Source organism: Manacus candei, unplaced genomic scaffold (genome assembly GCF_025592945.1).
Source record: "Manacus candei isolate 608988 ecotype Guabito, Panama unplaced genomic scaffold, ASM2559294v1 h1tg000014l, whole genome shotgun sequence".
In the NCBI taxonomy this organism is placed as follows: Eukaryota; Metazoa; Chordata; class Aves; order Passeriformes; family Pipridae; genus Manacus; species Manacus candei.
Genome location: NW_026138062.1, coordinates 56502518 through 56519716, shown reverse-complemented (window position 1 = coordinate 56519716; position 17199 = coordinate 56502518). Strand labels below are relative to the sequence as shown.

The 17199-nt window shown below is 47.1% G+C and overlaps 1 long non-coding RNA gene across 1 annotated transcript; it reads right to left on the bottom strand.

Moving 5' to 3' along the window:
- Nucleotides 1-14219: 14219 nt before the first annotated feature.
- Nucleotides 14220-16876, bottom strand: LOC127467583 (uncharacterized). Its single transcript, XR_007903195.1, has 3 exons — nt 16647-16876; nt 15358-15549; nt 14220-14279 (listed from the first exon to the last, which is right to left on the bottom strand). It is a non-coding gene; the product is annotated as an uncharacterized LOC127467583 (long non-coding RNA).
- Between the last annotated feature and the right edge of the window lie 323 nt (nt 16877-17199).

The window sequence follows — 17199 nt, the reverse complement described above, 5'->3', positions numbered from 1 at the left end:
CCTTCACCCAAGTATAGGAGGAGGCTTTCTTCTACAGTTCTTTGGCAGAGTAGATATGGACCAGGCAGGATTCCAGCTATGTGGTCATTCTTGTACTGGTCTCTTGCATCAGATCCCACCATGTGCAGACCTGACCCTACCATGTAAACCAGCACCCTCCTTGCTCAGAACCTGGGAATACTCTCCAAGTCACCTTTCCACATGGGTAACCGCATTGTGTGGAACTGTTTTGAACAGTTAACTTCTCTTGCGAAACCTCTGTTCTCCAGGCTCCTTTCTAAATGGGACACAAGTGTCAGTTTTGTGATGACACCTCCTGTTAAACTGTGGCTTTCCTGTTTCCTGAGCTGTTTCAGCAAAGACCAAGGAGATGCCAATCTGCCGAGCAGAGTCAGGCAGCTGTGGCAATGAAGTAATGTCTCCTGTTTCGTCTTGGGTTTGTATTGTGGTTGAAGGGCTGGCTTCTGAAGTTAGAGGAGGACAAAAGCGGTTTGAAAGGACGGTGAAAAACGTTCGGAGTTATTAATCCCAAGTTTGATATTTTTCTGCTCTGATGTAAGAACCTTTTGGGATTTAGTTCTGGCTCTTAAATTTATCTCCCTTTGTTGCTGGGTGAAAAAAATGTTTCAGTGGTGACATCTTAACTTGGATGCAGCTGCATACTGGAGCCCTCAGTTGCTGTGGTTCACAGCCTGCTATGAAGCAAAATCATGGGCATGCACCGTGTGCTGCAGAACCATGACGTGGGACGTTCCGCTGTTCTGCCAGAGTGGCAGCCTCTTACAGCCAGGAGTGAATCAGCAAAGCCAGCAAGTAAGCACAGAATGATGGACCCCTGCTCTGAGCCAAGTCTGATCATTTTTTTTGCTCCATTTTCTTGTTGGTACACAGGCAAGTGCATCATCTAGCATATGCTGCTGCAGAAAATATCTTCGTCGTCATATAAAACTAAAGATCTGCCCTGGAAAGTACGTTGCTACTGACCACAAAGACACGGGAACAGTCCCTCAGCTTTTTCTCCAGAACAGCAAGACACAACACAGCTGGCCACTAGCAAAGGGTGAGGGAAAAGAGTTCTTTGAAGTTCTTTGCAAAAGGAACTAGTGTATCCATTGAAGTAGAAGAATACAAGAAATAATTCCATCTCAGACATAGCTTTGAGGTATACTACATGCTATCTTACATCATCTAGTGCAGGTCTGGTTGGGTCTGTGTGGGGATTTTGTGAGGCAGTTTTCTGTGGTTGTGGGAGAGTTGTGTAGGAGGTCTCTGATAAAAAAACAACCAAACAAAAAACAAACAAAAAACCCAAACAACCCCCAAAAAAACAACAACCCCCCCCCAAAAAAAACCTAAAAAAACTTGCCAAATATACTTGTCACATTTCTTATTACAGTAAACTCTCTGCAAATAGCTTTTCACTTATACAGCCAGTCTGATTGCAAAATCATGCCCTCATCCCAAGGTTTTCTTCCAAAAAAAGGATATCACATCGTGTTTTGGCTACAGAATAAGTTTTATTTTTCTTTTTTTCAAAAAGTGATCATGTTGACAAATACAGACTTTCTTGAAGTAGGTTTAATCAAAAGTTCTATCTTTGTTCAGAGCATCTGGAAGGACTGTGATGACCATTTGTTCGCCCTCTCCTTTTCATTACTTTCATGAGTGTTTGCTGACTCCCAAAGGCACTGTCAGGGACAGAAGGAGAAATCTTGACCTTCATAATTTCTTTATGTTTGACAGTGACTTTTTGCTTACTTCTCAGTTTTGCTTTCTCTTCTTAACTTCTTCTTAACTCGTCTTAACTGTCTTTAAAACAAGAAGGGGCAAACAGTGGCCAAAAGGGAACTTCTTGCTTCCATGTGAAGCACAGCACTCGAGAACAACAGGCATTCCCAAAACACTCACTTAAGCAAAAGAGGGAGGAATTAAAATGCATATTTGTGATGAGACTGGGGTGCAATGAGTGTTTCCAGAAACCCTCTGTTCACGAGACATGAAACTGCACCTCTGAGAGAATTTTGGCTGACTCATGGCTGAGCTCGTGGCCACTATTGCCTTTGCACAAGATGATGGTACTCAGCCTGAGTGCTAACTGAGGGTGTTTTTCAAGGTATATGAAAGGTAGCTTGTTCAAGTAGCTTGTTGCTAGCTGTTGACTGGGCAGGAGAGGTATGTGGGATCCTCACTATTATGCCATGGGCGGGAGCCTTAGCTGAGATGAGAGATGCTGAGAAGGCTCATGGTGGGTGCTAAGGGCATCCTTACAGCTGCAGGGTGTTCACAGGCCTTACCACAGACAGCATCCCTTCATCTGTCTGAAACTTCAATTTTAATGTGTTGCTCTGCCATATAAAACCCTACAACATCACCCTCGTGATGTTTTAGTCCCTTTACATTGCCTGCCTTCAAATCACTAGAGGGCAATGTCTCTCTGAAGCACACACACCTCACTTGCTCTTAAAATCAGCATCTTGTAGTTTATCATCTTGTTAGTTTATCATCGAGCTGAGACAAATGAGCATGATTAATTTAATGCTAAAAAGGAGAGAAGAAAATAGACCATGAAAGAGCTTTCTAATAAATAGCAAGACTTGGGTAAAAAGTCTCTAAACTCTGGGAACCGCTCCAAGAGCCAGAATATGGATTTATTTCTTTCTGCAGCAGAAGATGAGCTTGCAGTAACTCCCAGCTGCCTTGGGTTGGGGAGAGCACCAACAAGCAAAGTGCAGGCAGGGTTCTGGGAAGGAGGAAACTTGCAGGAATAGCCACTCCCCGACTCCATCAGGATCCTGCCCTCTCTTCATGGGGAGCTGGGCCATGACTCCCATATATGCCTACCCCTCAGGCTCCTCTGTCTCACTCTTTTTCTCTTTTTCTCCTTCCCTCTTCCCTCCCCCTCCCCCTCAAAAAAAAAAAAAAAAAGAAAAAAAAGGAAAAAAAGAGAGATTTTCTCTGAAGTTTTCTGATGCTCTGGTGGGAATGGTCATTTCTGAGTGCAAATCATCTCTTTTAGTTCATGGGACCTGAGTGTACACAGAGGCCATTACAGACCATCTACTCACCTTCATTTTTAGTTTGAAATGGTGCCAAGCAATGAAGTTAGAGTACCTTGCATACTATGTTCCCAGTGGGAGCAGCCTGGCCTCTCTTAGCAAAACAGTGGCATGGACAGTAATAGATAGCAGGCTAATTCTCCCTTCACACTAAGTATTTTTCTCCTTACCAATGCTAGAATTTCTGTTTTCAGGAGAAAGCTACTTTTTATTCTTATGCCTCACCCCCAAGGACTCTCATCTGAAGTCCTTGAAATGTCACATGAGACAGTGACACAGCACCCAGTGCTCAAATCATGGTAAGAGATCCCAGCTGCCCTATCAGGCCAACCTGTGCCATGGCCATAAAGAGTTGTGTGGTGTCCTTGACCTCTTTGGGGTCTGACTTCTCTGGCTGGAGTAATATGCATAGTTGCAAAGGAAGTAAAACAGCTCCAGGTAGCAAATGTGTTTTAGCCTGTTCTGACCCCAGCCATTGCAGCACAAAGAAATGGACAATGCTTTCATCATGTTACAGGTATTTATTTGTCAGTTCTGCTCCAAGCAACATCTTCGGTCTGAAAGAAAGGACAGGATCAGAGCCTGGCTTTGAAAGCATCTCCTGGGTGGGTGATGAGGAATGCAGAGATGCCACCAGAGACCAGGCCTGTGGAGAGTGCAGAATGTATTTTTCACAGGAAAGATTCTCTAATTTACCCTTAGCATCCTCATAAATAGAAATTACGAGGAAATGCATCAAGGAAAGAAATAATCAGATTGAAAGGTTTTATAATAATTAGAAAAAAGAATGGCATCTTCTCAGGCTCTCCTGGGTGATGGTGATTACCAGCTGCACAACTGTGCAACTTAAAGATTTCTGGAGTAAAAAGCTAAATACCTCCTTGTTTCTGTTCTCAGAGAAGCCACCCTTGGAAACAGGCAGCAACACAGGCCAACAGCTCAGAGAAGCCTGAATTGAGCCTCCTTCAGCCTGGCAGGGCACCACTTTACATGCAGGGTGGTCCAGAACCTGATCCCAAGCCATGGCTTAGTGGCATCTGGCCCAATGCATTTTTCTTGTTGCCTTGTTGGAGGTGGGTACTATTTGTTATCTAGCTACTCAAACAGCCAAACAAACCTCTTCTGCCACAACTGCAGGCAGCCTTACACCCATCTGCTTCTGCTGCAAAGGGCAGGTCATAGCACCTTCTGGTGCCAGTGTTGTCACCAGCACGGCTGGGCGGCCTCAGGGTCAAGGCAGCATGCACTGTAACTCAAGAAGTCTAGGTAATGCCTTCCAGGGAAGAAGTTTGGTTAATTCAGGAGAGCTTAAGAAAGTCCAGTTCCAAGCTAGTAATGAACCAAAACAAAAACATAGCTCAGGGGAAATTTAAAAAATCCCTCGTAAAAAAATGTTAAGGAAGTGAACATCAATGTTGAATTCCTGTGATTCTCTTTTAAAAGGATGTGGACATGTAGCTGGGAGGAATGTCATCAACCACCAAATCCATCTGCTGCTCTTTCTTTCCTTTCCCCTAAATCAACCAAGAGCTATTTCAAAGGTAGGTAGATTCTTTGCCCCTGGCTCCTCAGGCAGGCAGACTGTTTTGGACCCACACAGATCATTAGGAGCTTTCTTTGAACTTTCAACCTGTGTTGACAGCCAGTGCTGTCTGGTTTGTACCAACACAGATCAAGCTGCTGCTCTCCCTCCACTAGGGTTTGGTGTCTGTGCAACCATCACAAGGATAATCATACACTCTCTTGCCTTTAACTGAGCATGACTAGATATGCCAAACTCTATGATCTCTTCTTCTCTGATAAACCTCTGTTCCAGTCCTGCTCTGCACTGAGTGTAACAGCACAGATAGCCAGGGTGGTTTGCAGCATTCCAGATGGGGTCTCATCAGTATCTCCTATAATGGCATGCCACATTGATAGTACTAATCCATGCAGTATATCCCCTGTGCTGAAGAGGAAAAAACACCTAAAGGTCAAGTTCCCTCAAAAAACAACTGCAACTTCAAAGAAGGAGCGACTGTCATCAATGATTTTATTTGGCAAGCCAGGTTAGGCTGGTTGAAGGCTTGCCGTGGTTGGATTGTCTTGGAAGTGAACTCTGTTCCCAAAGCTGTGGGCCAACAGATTCATCATCTCCATGAGACTTGAGGCCAGGCCAAAATCAATGAGTCTGCTTCAGCCTGTTCCTCTCTGACTTCCCCAGTCAACAGCGAGCTTTGGCTTATATTTCTCCACTACTTCTTCCCTTTGAGTTAATGGTAGACACAGTCCCTCCTTATAACACAAATGCAGCTTTTTACCAATAGCTTGAAGATTTTGTCTATTTTCTAGCTGTGTCATTAAAATGCCATAGACTGGAGAGGTAACAGATCAGTGACCAGAGCTAATAGCAGCAAAAGGGATTAAATGAACAATAGATCTTGAGTGTAATTTATGAATGCCATTAGCCACCAAGAGGGAATTACATTATGGCTGCAGTTCTGAGGGGGAAGGGTGGGTCTTATCTAGGCAGGAAGAAAAAAAAGTGTCTGATTGCATTTGGATTAACAAACAGCTATATTAATTTGCCATGTGATACGTCTTGGGCTTTTATGTTTAGATCAGATGTAATAGCATCCGAACAAAGACAAGCTGCATTTTCTCTATCTTGTGTTCAGATCCCCATGGCCAGCCAACATTGTGGTCATATCTCACAGCTGCCAGTAGCGGAGCATCTGCCACCCTGCCTGGTAAAGCACACTCCTCCATCAAAACTCTTGCAGAAAGGCAGGTTTTCTTCTCTTAGAGAAGAGACATGACTTTAGTTGCATGAGTGTTTCCTTGTAGCCTGTGCCCCACATCCTGGGGTGGGACTGAGCAAGAAATGCCTTTGTTTGCAGTGTCTCCTCTGCCTTTCCTCAGTATCTCATTAAACTGCTTAGCTTGACAGCTGGGGGCATTTGTTATAGTGTCATATGAAGGATCGTAATCAGATTAAACCTCAGGATTGTGTTGTGGAGGGAGAGATTAGACTGGAGAATAAAGAGAAAGTTTAATTTTGTGTGACACTGCAGAGTTGCCTCCACTTGAGGTGGTGACAGGGGTAGAAACTCGTAGTGGAGACTCAGGCTGGGGGGGGATTTGTTTCAATGTCTCCCTGCTCAGTTTGGAGCAGAAGGGTTTTAGCACCCACTTTGAAATAGGGAGTAGCTCTGCAGCCACCAGCCCCTCACAGGGTCGGTTCACTCTGCTTTGCTTCCTAAATGAGGGCTTGAATAGAGGGCTTGCATGAGGGAGGAAAGCCCAGGGGATGTAAATGATGCCAGAAGCCAAAGCTGCATGTGTGCCGAAGCACAGTACTTCTGGGAGCAGGATGGCCTTGGCACTAGTCACTTAATTATCATTATCTTTGTGCTGGAGGCCCAGGTCCTTGACCTGAACTGCTGTTTCCCAGTTCCTTCCTGTACTGGTGCATTTAGCACAGCATCCTATGAGTCCTTTAGCAGTCTGGTATCAGGAGACACTCTACAAAAGTCAGCAGGAGCCCCACGGTGGGAATATACTTCTAGGAGGTTTTGCTGTGAGCTCCTCTGAGCTGATTTCTCTAGTATTAGAAGTAGCAATAAAACTTAGCAGGTTGGGAAAGGCAGCATGCAGATGGGTTTCTGGCTTCTGTGCCATCAGAGAGAAATGTGATTATAGGTCAGAGCAGCTTCAGTCTCTGTCCTGAGCCCATTTAACAGGCAGGTCTCATGGAAAGACTCCAGCTACCACCAATTTCAGAATCAAACTCAGACCCCTGCAGCTCTCTCCATGGGCATTATGTACTCACATAATCACATGCACATCCCATCATAACCAATCCAAACAGTATGAACATATAAATATACCCATTTCCAAAAATGGTGGCTAGGCTGAGTCCTATCCCAAATGAAGTAAACAGCTGTCAAAAAACGTGGAGATAAAAATGGCTATATAAATTTTTTAAAACTGTACCTAAGACCATTGTAAGTTCTGTTCCCACACTCCCTCTGTTACTTGTCCTGGAGATACACTTAATGAATAATATATTCTCTCATTGGCTTGATCTTTTGCTCAGATACTGTAGTCTCTTCCTTCTCCTTTGTCTGCTCTCCACTCCCTAGAGACTAAGTACTTTATGGCAGGAGCCTGACATAGAAAGATCTTCAGTTTCATTGTGCTTCCTGAAACTTAACACAATGCAAACCCTTATCAAAACCTCAGACTAATGAAGGAGATCCTGATCTGAACAGCTGAAAAGATGTCAGAGCCTTTCCAACCACCCCAGACAACTTCTGGGGTGATGAGGAGGTACTTGGCGGGGAGTAGATGGATGAGAAACTTGTACCCCACTCCTTTCGAGTGCTATAGCCATACAGATCACTAATGACATTCCCTGGTTTAGGATGATGAAGTGCCAGCACACAGGGGATGGCGGTGCCAGATGCTCGATATATGGCTTCGGGGGACTCACATCCAACATTAACAACCAAAAAAAGACGGCAACAGACTGACTGCCCCTCCTGGTGCCTGACAGAAACTGCAAGCGGCCACTCACACAGTGGGAAGGCACATATTTAGCTGTGATACTCTTAAGTTTGCAGCAGGATGGAGTGATTCTTGCTGCTTCTCCCGGGCCAGACATAGTCCGGGGCTGCTCTCAGGACCTCTGCACAGCATGTTGACTTTGGGCAAGCTCAAGGACCCATGAGGAGCCAGGGGAGCTGCATTGGAGGCAGAGCCTTTTGACAGTGCTTGGAAACTTTTCTGCTCAGCCCACAGCTGTGGTGGAAGTGGAGCAGTGGCAGAAATCCTGCTCTGGCTGGCCAAGCTCACCTTGGGTGTAGTGGTGCCCTGAGACAGTGCTGTACAGGATGAGAGCAACGGTGTGGCCTCAGGAGCTGCTCCCTCTCTGGCACCACATGCCACCAAAAGCATCCCTGATGATGAAAGAGGCTGCTTTCAGCAACAGCACCTCAGGTCTTGATGAAAGTTTGAATAAGTGGTGATGATCACGTGCAACATGAATGTGATACACATTATATAAAATATGCACCAATCTAGCCAGTCCTAGGCTGCATTTGCCTTCATCACTCTCTCTAGGTACATGGGCAGAATGAATTTGGGGCACAGCCCAAACTTTCTCTGCCTGTGCACCCAGCTGGAACAGAAGGTGGCTGCCCCTGTAAGCACAGAGCAAAAAGAACTGCTGAGAGAAGGAGACCGACCCCATCAAATGTCATCCCGCTGTTTAGTCACCGCCCTGGTGACTTTGTCAGCTAAGGTAGCCTGTGCTCAGGTGCTGTCCTTGTGTTAAAGGCTCCTAAAGGCAGTGATCCTGCTCAAGCCCCACACAGAGTAGCCCAGTCTTTATTATGCCTCTTGGAGCTGCTGCAACACAAGAACTTATTTGGAAATGTCTTCAATTAGGTTCCTGTAGGAACTGAGAGAGGGGGATCTGAGGCACAGTGATGAGACATCAGACCTAATAAAGTCAAACTGCATGACACACATGGGACCTATGACAAGGTAACACCTAAAACCACGGGTACCAACCCTCCAGTCAATTAAAATACTTCAAGAGCTGTTAAAAGAACCCCCCAAAAATATGAGCCAAGACCTAAGGTGACCCCTGCTCTTCCTGCTGTGCGTGCAACAGCCATGGGGCAAGCTGGACTGATGGAGATTGGGATGTGACAGGGGTCAGGAGTGAGCATGGCTAGGATGTGGAGGTGGCAGCAGGCTCATCAGGCAGACTGGGCAGAGCAGAGTTTTTCCACAGTAAGTGAAGAACAACATCCCTGTTTGTATTCCAGTACTAAACATTTCCGTTTTGCTTGGGAAACCACAGCGAAGACTACATTGGTGTTTTAAAGTTTAATCTCTTTGAATCTTCAGCCTACACTCAAAACAAGGAAACAGAAAACAACGCTTCAACAAATAGTCACTGTTTACATCCAAAATATATGTAATTTATGAAAAACATGCTAGCATCCAAACCAGTGTCTGCTCACTGAACTCTGTGTAACACGTGATTAGTGAACAGGAGGGCACTGGGGGCTGGGGGTGTTTTTCTAAACAGGAAACATCTCAGAAAACAAATAGAAATTTTGGCAATACTCAGTAGTTGTTGAAATACAGCATAAAGCAGTCTAGGAGAGCCCCAATACACATTTCTGCTTCACCAAGGTACTGCAGGCATAGCTCTTTGAGAGGCTGGTCAGGTATCCATAAACTTGCTGTGCTAAGCGACACTGAAATTTCACACCAAACTTGGAGGTATGAACAGATGCATCCCTTTCTCAGTTCACAGAGAAACTGATCTGATCTGTGATCAACAATAAAGGAAAACCACAATATGTGCCAAAGTCTAGGGCTTAACAGACAGAAGCACTAATGTCAGCCCAGCAAGAGTCTTGTAATGCTGACAGCAGAGCTATGTGAGAACAATGTAATGGTTCTTACCTACAAATGTTGGACAACAGCTCTGTCTAAACCTCATTCTATAAAAGGCTGCAATTCAAACTTAGCTTTTATTGATTTTTTTTCCAGTGGTCTCCTCTTATAAGCTGTAAAAGCCCTATCAAGCCCTGGTCGAATGTGGTGCAGGGGTCTTATTTGAAACATTTTTAAAACATATGGTAGTGCTTTGAAAGATGACCATTAAAATCAACAGGACTCCCTCTTTTTCTTCCTTCAGTTTATCACCACAACATCCCCAAAGCATCTTCAGACCTTCTCCTCTCCCTGGCTTGGGCAAGACATGAACCCACATCATTGCTGCTGCTGCTGCTAGTGATGCTGTGTTGTTTTTCTCTCTGTTGTTATTTGATTTTGTTAATGGTATGGTTTCCTTCCTGTTTGCTTGTTTAAATCCTTCTTGGTGATTATAGAGTCATCTCTTGGCAAATTGCAGTGCTCTGTCTGCAACATTTCTTGTGCCTTGAATGTAAATAGCATTAATTATTTTCAATAGTTTCCGGCTGTAAATGCAAGATTGACACGAGGAAAGCATTTTATATATTGCTGCCCTGGCCTCTGTTTCAAAAGTGGTCCCAGCAACAGGGCAGGAGTGACTGGAAAGGTGGTATTTCTCAGACTGACCAGAAATAGCAGTATTTGCAGTAATTCTGTTCCTCTAGCCTGGGCAGGAAGCTACACAAGTATCTGGACTACTGTCAGTATCTGCTCAGAAACACAGAGGCAGGGTGTGAATGGATGCTATCCCACTCAGGGAGGCCACACTTCTCTGTGCTTCTTTCTGCTTCCTGATCCAGCCAGCTCAGGTGAGAGCCCTGCCTGTGTCTCAGCTTCATGAAAACACCGAGGGTCTAATGCTATATTTGGGGGCAGTTTCTGCACTGCAGCCGCACTTGCAGGTGAAGGGGGACCTCTCTGTATTTATTTCTCCTTCATGCAGGGCAGAGCATCACTCCAGCCCTGCTGCTGGCAGCTGAGTGCTCTGGTGTCCGTCAGGGTGACAGCAGGTATGCAGCTTCAAGCTCTGCCCAAGGCCTTCCAGGGAGAGCCCTTCTGGCTGTACCGCTCTGCTCCCTGAGCTTGTAGGGTGTGTTGTCTGCAAGCTGGGGAGGGGGCATGTAGATCATGCCCTATATCCAACATGTGTCCCCTGATTCTCTTCAGAGTGCAGCAGTGCCATCCCCCCACTTCTTCCCCTGGAAGATTCACAGGCAGTGGGGAGATGGGGGGGAGCAGCTCCAGTTTTCCTTAGTTGTGTTCTCCTTTGCGCCCCGTGTCTCTTTGGTGTTGGGGAAGAAGGTGCTGCCAGAGGTCTCGCTCTGTTAACTTGCTTTACACGTGTGTGCCTGTGTCTGCTGCAAACAGCCCCCACCCCCCAAACCCTGCACCTAGAGTCCTTGAGCGAACCCTTCCTCTGGCTGCAGTGCTACTGAAGGAAGACTGGGACAGAGGGGAAGTGAGATAACGGGAGAAGCTTTCGGGCACTAAAGTGACTGTAATACTGAAGAGGTTTTTCTGACAGGGAGGCACCGAGGAGGGCTTGGGGCTCTCGCAGTGGAAAGGCTGAGGATGCTCCGTGGGATGCGGAGGGAGCCTGAGAGTCTACGGGGATCCTGGGCTTGCGGAGCGCGGCGGCCGCTGGGGTGCAGTGCAGCCCCGCCATCCGCCCTCCGCCCACGGGCGGGCTGCGGGCAGGGGGCGAGGCACCTTCCCTCCCCGTGCTCCCCCTCTGGAGCAGAGTGGCCGGGGAGCTCCTTGAAAATAGCAGTTCGGGCACACATAAGCCTCCTCCTTTCCCTCCAAAACCTCTTAGGGGGAGCGTGGTCCCCTGTGAAGTGTGCAATTAGGAAAAATCCCCAATCGTAGGAAGTAGCAGAAGGAGCTGGGGCAGATAGAGCTGATCCTCCATCTCGCTTTAAGCAGGGGGCTCCTGGATTTGGGACACCCCAGCACCAGAGCCATCCCTGCCAAGGCAGTAGGTACTTGCCCTCCCTGGGCAGAAGGCAGAGGTGATCATCTCTACACCCCTGGGCTGAGTTTCCTTTCACAGTCAGGTAATGCAGAGTGTTGTTTCAGACATGGGCACCTCCACAGAAACCTTCCTAAAAAATTTCTCATGCATTTTAATTTCATCCAAATGTGCACAGGTTTGGGTGTTTTTTTCTCCACCTTCTCTGATCCAAGCCTAAATTTCTCGCTGCATTAGCTGTGCCAGCATGACCGAGAAGGCTCTCCTTGGGTAGCAAATGTGCCCATTGCCCTGTGCCTGCCCCGTGCCCCTCCTTGGCCCCAGCCCGGGCCAAGAACATCATGTACCTGCTGGTGGGCGGAGCACATCAGCGACTCCGCTGCACTGTTACGTTCCTCAAGCCAACGCCAAAAGTTATCCATTTCCTTTTTTTTCCCTCCTTTTAAGTGAGTGTAGTAGATTTATTGGGCAATGGAAACTTTCCATTCCAAATGACTCGAGTCACACTGGAAACTGAAACATTTAAATATTTCTCAGCAGTCTTTTACACGGCTGCCTCACGGTCCTTCTCTCTGGAAGAGCTTTTAAACCCACAGATGAGCTGGAGGGACCACTCCATACCTCCACTTCCCCAGACCACAGTGCAGACACCAGGTTGCTGATCACGGCAGGAAGCGTGCTGGAAGCGAGGTGTCCTCAGCCAGCATGGAGTCCAGATGCAGCCAGGCAATTTGAATACAATCTCTAGTCCTAAAGCCACGCTTTCAGCACGTGATGGCTGTGTGTGCGTCCTTAACAGCACTGGCAGTCAGATCCACTGGGTCCAAATTCCTTCCCACTCACCCAGATACCAGCCCAGGGAGGCAGCTGGTGCTGTGCCAGCCAGAAGGAAGGAAAGTCCATGAAAGAGGGTAGCTGGGGTGGGGGGTGGAGGTTAGGGGGGCCTCTTGCATTACCTAGCATAGTGCTTCTACCATCTTGCTCTGATTTGGGGCACCCCTTGGCTCCCCTGATCACAGGGATCAGTCCAACAAAGTTAGGATGGTGCTGTAAACTGCATCCACCTTGGATCTGTTTTGAGCTTTATCCATCTCAAAAACCTTGTCTATAAATGGAGTTATTTCAGAGTAGAGGAAAAGCACTCACTCTTTACTCCACACATGGTGTTACTTAGGCAGAGTAATTATGCAAATGCTGTTTGCATCCACCCTGTGTCAGCAAGTCAGCCCTACCCTGGGTGACTTTTGAGGGCAGCGTTTCCTGGAACAGGCAGCCAGGGCATAAAGAGCAGTGGGCTGTTGGTGTAACTCCCTCTTGGCACTCAGTGCAGCTTGGCTCAGCCCTGGGGATGGAACCTGGGCTTCTGCTTTGCTGTCCTGTGCTCCATCAGCAAAACTCGTCTCTGCTGCCAGCCCCAAAACCTTCTGCAAAACCTGGGTGCAGCTGGAAAGAGGTGATGCCAGCAGGATACCTCTCCTCCTGCCCACCCTTGCAGCACAACAGCCAACCCTGCCCAGTGTGTAAGGGGATGGGGTGATAGGATGGTGGGAAATAGGATGCTGCAGATGGGACCTCTTATAAGCATGATGGTGTGCCCTGATACACATCTTCTGTGCCACAAGGTAGATTTCCAGTACCTAAAAGGGGCCTACGGGAAAACTGGAGAGGGACTTCTTACAAAGGCATGTAGTGATAGGACAAGGGGGAACAGCTTCAAACTTCAAGCAGGCAGGTTTAGATTAGATATTTGGAAGAAATCCCTCACTATGAGAGTGGTGAGGCACTGAACAGGTTGCCCAGAGAAGTTGTGGATATCCCATTCCCGGAAATGTTCGAGGCCAGGCTGGATGGAGCTTTGAGCAACCTGGACTAGTGAAGGTGTCCCTTCCCATGGCAGGGGAGTTGGAACTAAATGGTCTTTAAGGTCCCTTCCAACCCAAACCATTCTATGATTCTATGTGTCCCCATGTCATGGCCAGGTGCTTTCAGCTGCAGGCATGAGGATGAGCATGGCCCCACTGGGGATGGCCTGTGCAGCTGAGCCAGCTGCAGGGAGCCCAAAGCGTTTGGCCTTGTGCTGGTGTGACCAAATGACTCATGTCACCCTGAAGAATAACAGGCGGCATTGGCAAGGCAGGGTGAGCTGAATCATTCTGGCCAGAGCAGCTGTACGCAAAGTGCAACAGGCCATCTCAGATCTGTTCGCAGCAGGAGCACTGCCACAGTCAAATCCCCATGGCCGTGGGCTGGGTGGGACCAGGAGCAGAGGCTGGAGCTGTGCCGCAGCAGTAACAGCATCGGATCAGCATGCTGCCTGTTGCAGCACGGCTGGAGACTTGGCTCTGCTCGAGAGGTTAAAACAATCCCTCCCTGTCTTTCGGGGGGGTTGGATTTCCACTGTGAGAAACATCAGCTCTAATGGAAGATTTCTGACTGAAGTGCTGCTTTGCTGCAGTTCTGCAGGCAATGGAGATAGCTATTCATTTCTTTTCCATCTCCCTTCTGAGCTCTAGGTCTGTGCATACCTTTTGTTGACTTCCCCTTAGTCTGTACCCAAACCTTCTTCTGCATCCTGCTGGGGTTTTCTTTGTGTTACATACAGGGCAACTTTTAAATCTGGGTAGTTTCCCTCTTGATAGTAATAATTTTAGAAAAATCAAACCAAACCAAACCTCTTCAATTTGACCTGTTTAGTACATCAAACCTGTATAAATCATCATAGTTTTTTGTAAATCACTTCTAGGGTTTTCATATTAGATATTACTTCTCAAAGCCTGAAAGAGAAGATAAGAGACTCTGCTGTTCATCTTAAATGTGATGAAAACCTCAAGATTTCTGCGTGGGTGGTGGCACTGGGCATCACTGACAAGCACCCACAGTGAGTAGTTATTCCAGTAAAGCTCCAGAGTTTGGAGCTATGTAATTATGAAAAACCCCACATTTCCATTTAAAAATAATAAAATATCTTTCCAGGCCTGGGGTGTGTGTGTGGGAAAGTGTGAAAAATGAACCTACAAGCCTCACATTTCTCATACTAAGCAGCAAATAAAACCCCTACACATTATTTTAAAAATAAAATCTTGACTTTTTTTATCCACCTTCATGAGACTTGAAAGCTTCACATATGGGGTTTTCTTATTACTTATTTTTCTCCTTTCTCCACCCCCCACTCCACCCCACTGAAAGCTAAGGAGCTGGCAATAAAAAGGCAGCCATTAATCCACCCATCAAGTGGTTCTGAAAACGCGACCTGTGGCCATGTAGCTGAGATGGATGGTGGTGCCAGGCTGGCTGTGTACATAGCCAGGGTGGAGCCTTCTATATTTAAAAGGCTCATACGGTGGTCAGAGGAGAAATAAGACAAGTGAGTCTGTTAATTAGGAATAGAAAGCCTCAGTCCCTGAAGCTCTGGTACACATCACACTTTCCTCCAGCCCTTGACTTCCTTTCCACCCTAGTTATTCCATCTTTCCTGTTTGTCTTATATTTGATTATGAGTTCTTGAAGTAAAGGCTTCCTTGTCCCAGCACAGCAGGGTAGTCAGCTGTAATGGCCTTTTCAGGTCACTCAAAGAGTTACTCGGTGCTTGATTCCTTACACACTGGGATAGAGAGCTTTAGTGCTCTAAGAAAAGTGGCCCGAAAGACTTATCAGCTCTGGGCAGCTCCTCTGTCCCTAAGGACAGTTTCCCAGGGGATCTTGTCCACTTTTTCTTTAAAGAGCTGGAAGTTCACTCTTCGGAAGTTCACTCTGCTCCTCACCAAGACCATGTTCCTCAAGATCATGAACCCAACCCAGGCCTTGGTTGCTACAGCCCAGACTGCCTCCACTTAACTTCTCTGATGAGCTCACCTGCATATGTGAGCACCAGGTCCAGCAATACTTCTCCTCTGGGTGGTTTGTGCAGTACCTGGACCAGGAAATTGTCCTCTATGCACTCCAGGAATCTCCTGGATTGCTCTCGGCCATCTGTATTGCTTTCCCACTAGATGTCTGGATGGTTGAAATTCTCCATCTGGATGAAAGCATGTGAGTGTGATGCTTCTGTAGATGAAGTAAGAGGCCTCATCAGCAGGCTCCCCCAATCAGGCATCTGGAGCAGACCCCGACCACAAGGTATCCTTTGTTGGTCCAGTCCTCGATTTTCACCCACAAGCTCCCAACCTGTTCACGGCTGTTTCTCAGAGGCAGCTTTCCACAATCCATCCATTCCTTAACCTAGAGCACAACAACCCTCCCTCCTTCCCATCTCTTCTGGAAAGCTCGTAGCCCTCAATTGCAGTGTCGCAGTTGTGCGAATCGTCCCACCATGTTTCTGTGACGGCAATTAGCTCATACTTTTCCAATTGCACCATGGTTTCCAGCTCCTCTTGCTTGTTTACCATGCTGCGTGCATCGGTGTAGAGACACTTCCGCTGGGCTATCAACCTCCTCACCTTATGGGAAGAGCCCTCTCTAATTCTTTTGGGACAGTTTACAGCATTTCCCTGCTGCTTCGTAAAGTGTTGGTGTTTCCTGGTTCCTCTCTAACACTCAGATAAACAAACTTTGTAATTTGTGGCTCCATTTGGGACTAAAGCAGTCATATTAAAATTTGGGAGAGCAAGCACTGCTGTGTTGGTTTTGGCCTGGTATTCAAAGCCGGAAGTGCCCGAGGTCTTAGGAAGCCAGTTTCCACAAATCCAGCCTAATTTTGGCAAATTCGGGAGGCTTGGAAACAACAGCTAGCTCTTATATGACCTTAATCACGTGGAAGCCCAGAAAGGCTGTTTTGGGCTCATCCAGAAAAAGTAAATGTTGGATTGTAGATATTCTCAGAGAATGGGGTAGAAGGGAGTATCTCTCCACCACATGCTTACTGCAATACTCCAAAAAGCTGTAAAGGACTATCAAACCCAGTAATTCCCAGGGCAATGATGGTCTGTACCACATTCACTCCAGCTGCTTTGTTTTGCTCCGCAGCTGAGAAACCATCCTGCAGCAATAAGGTGGTTTTCCATTAGAGGTCCATTACACTTAATATCAGCCATCTGTAAAGCTCTCTGCTCCACCTGCAGCCTTAAGAGATCACTTCTCCTTAATAATTCAGTGCCTTTAGATGTGCACAGTAACAATTTGGCTCCTTTCAGTGGGGATTTTACCTCACAAGCAGCAGATAGAGGTTTCTCAGTATGGTAATGCTGCCCTTTCCCTCTGGGATGGGCCTCCCTCGGCAGATACTGGAGGCAGAAATGCAGCTTTCCCTCTGGTGCTGGAGAGCTGCCATCCCCATTTGCCTTCTGGAAAAGCCAATTTTAGCAAAGCCGTAGCTCTCCAGAATTGTGGTCTTGCTGCAATTGCTGTTGCAATCCAATGTGGGACATTCCAGGGCTTCCTAACAACAGCTGATGTGGGGCTGCCCCATTAGCTTGGGCTTCCTATGGCTGGTAGTGCTGAGCTGATTTATCAACTGCTGTTCCCTGTGTCCCACGACCGCACCTGGATGTGCCAGCGCCCAGAGTGAAAGAGCCTCTTGTTCCCCACAAGGGGTAAAGTCTTGCCAGGTATATCATGTCCTCATTAAGAGAGGGCTGCTTATCTCCTAACCTGCGGTGGAGATTGCAATGTGCCCTTGGTTATGTCTCTGTCCCACTGTACAAAGCAGCCAGGAACAGAGTCTGGAAGCTGGGAGCATGGGGGTGCACAAATGCATGC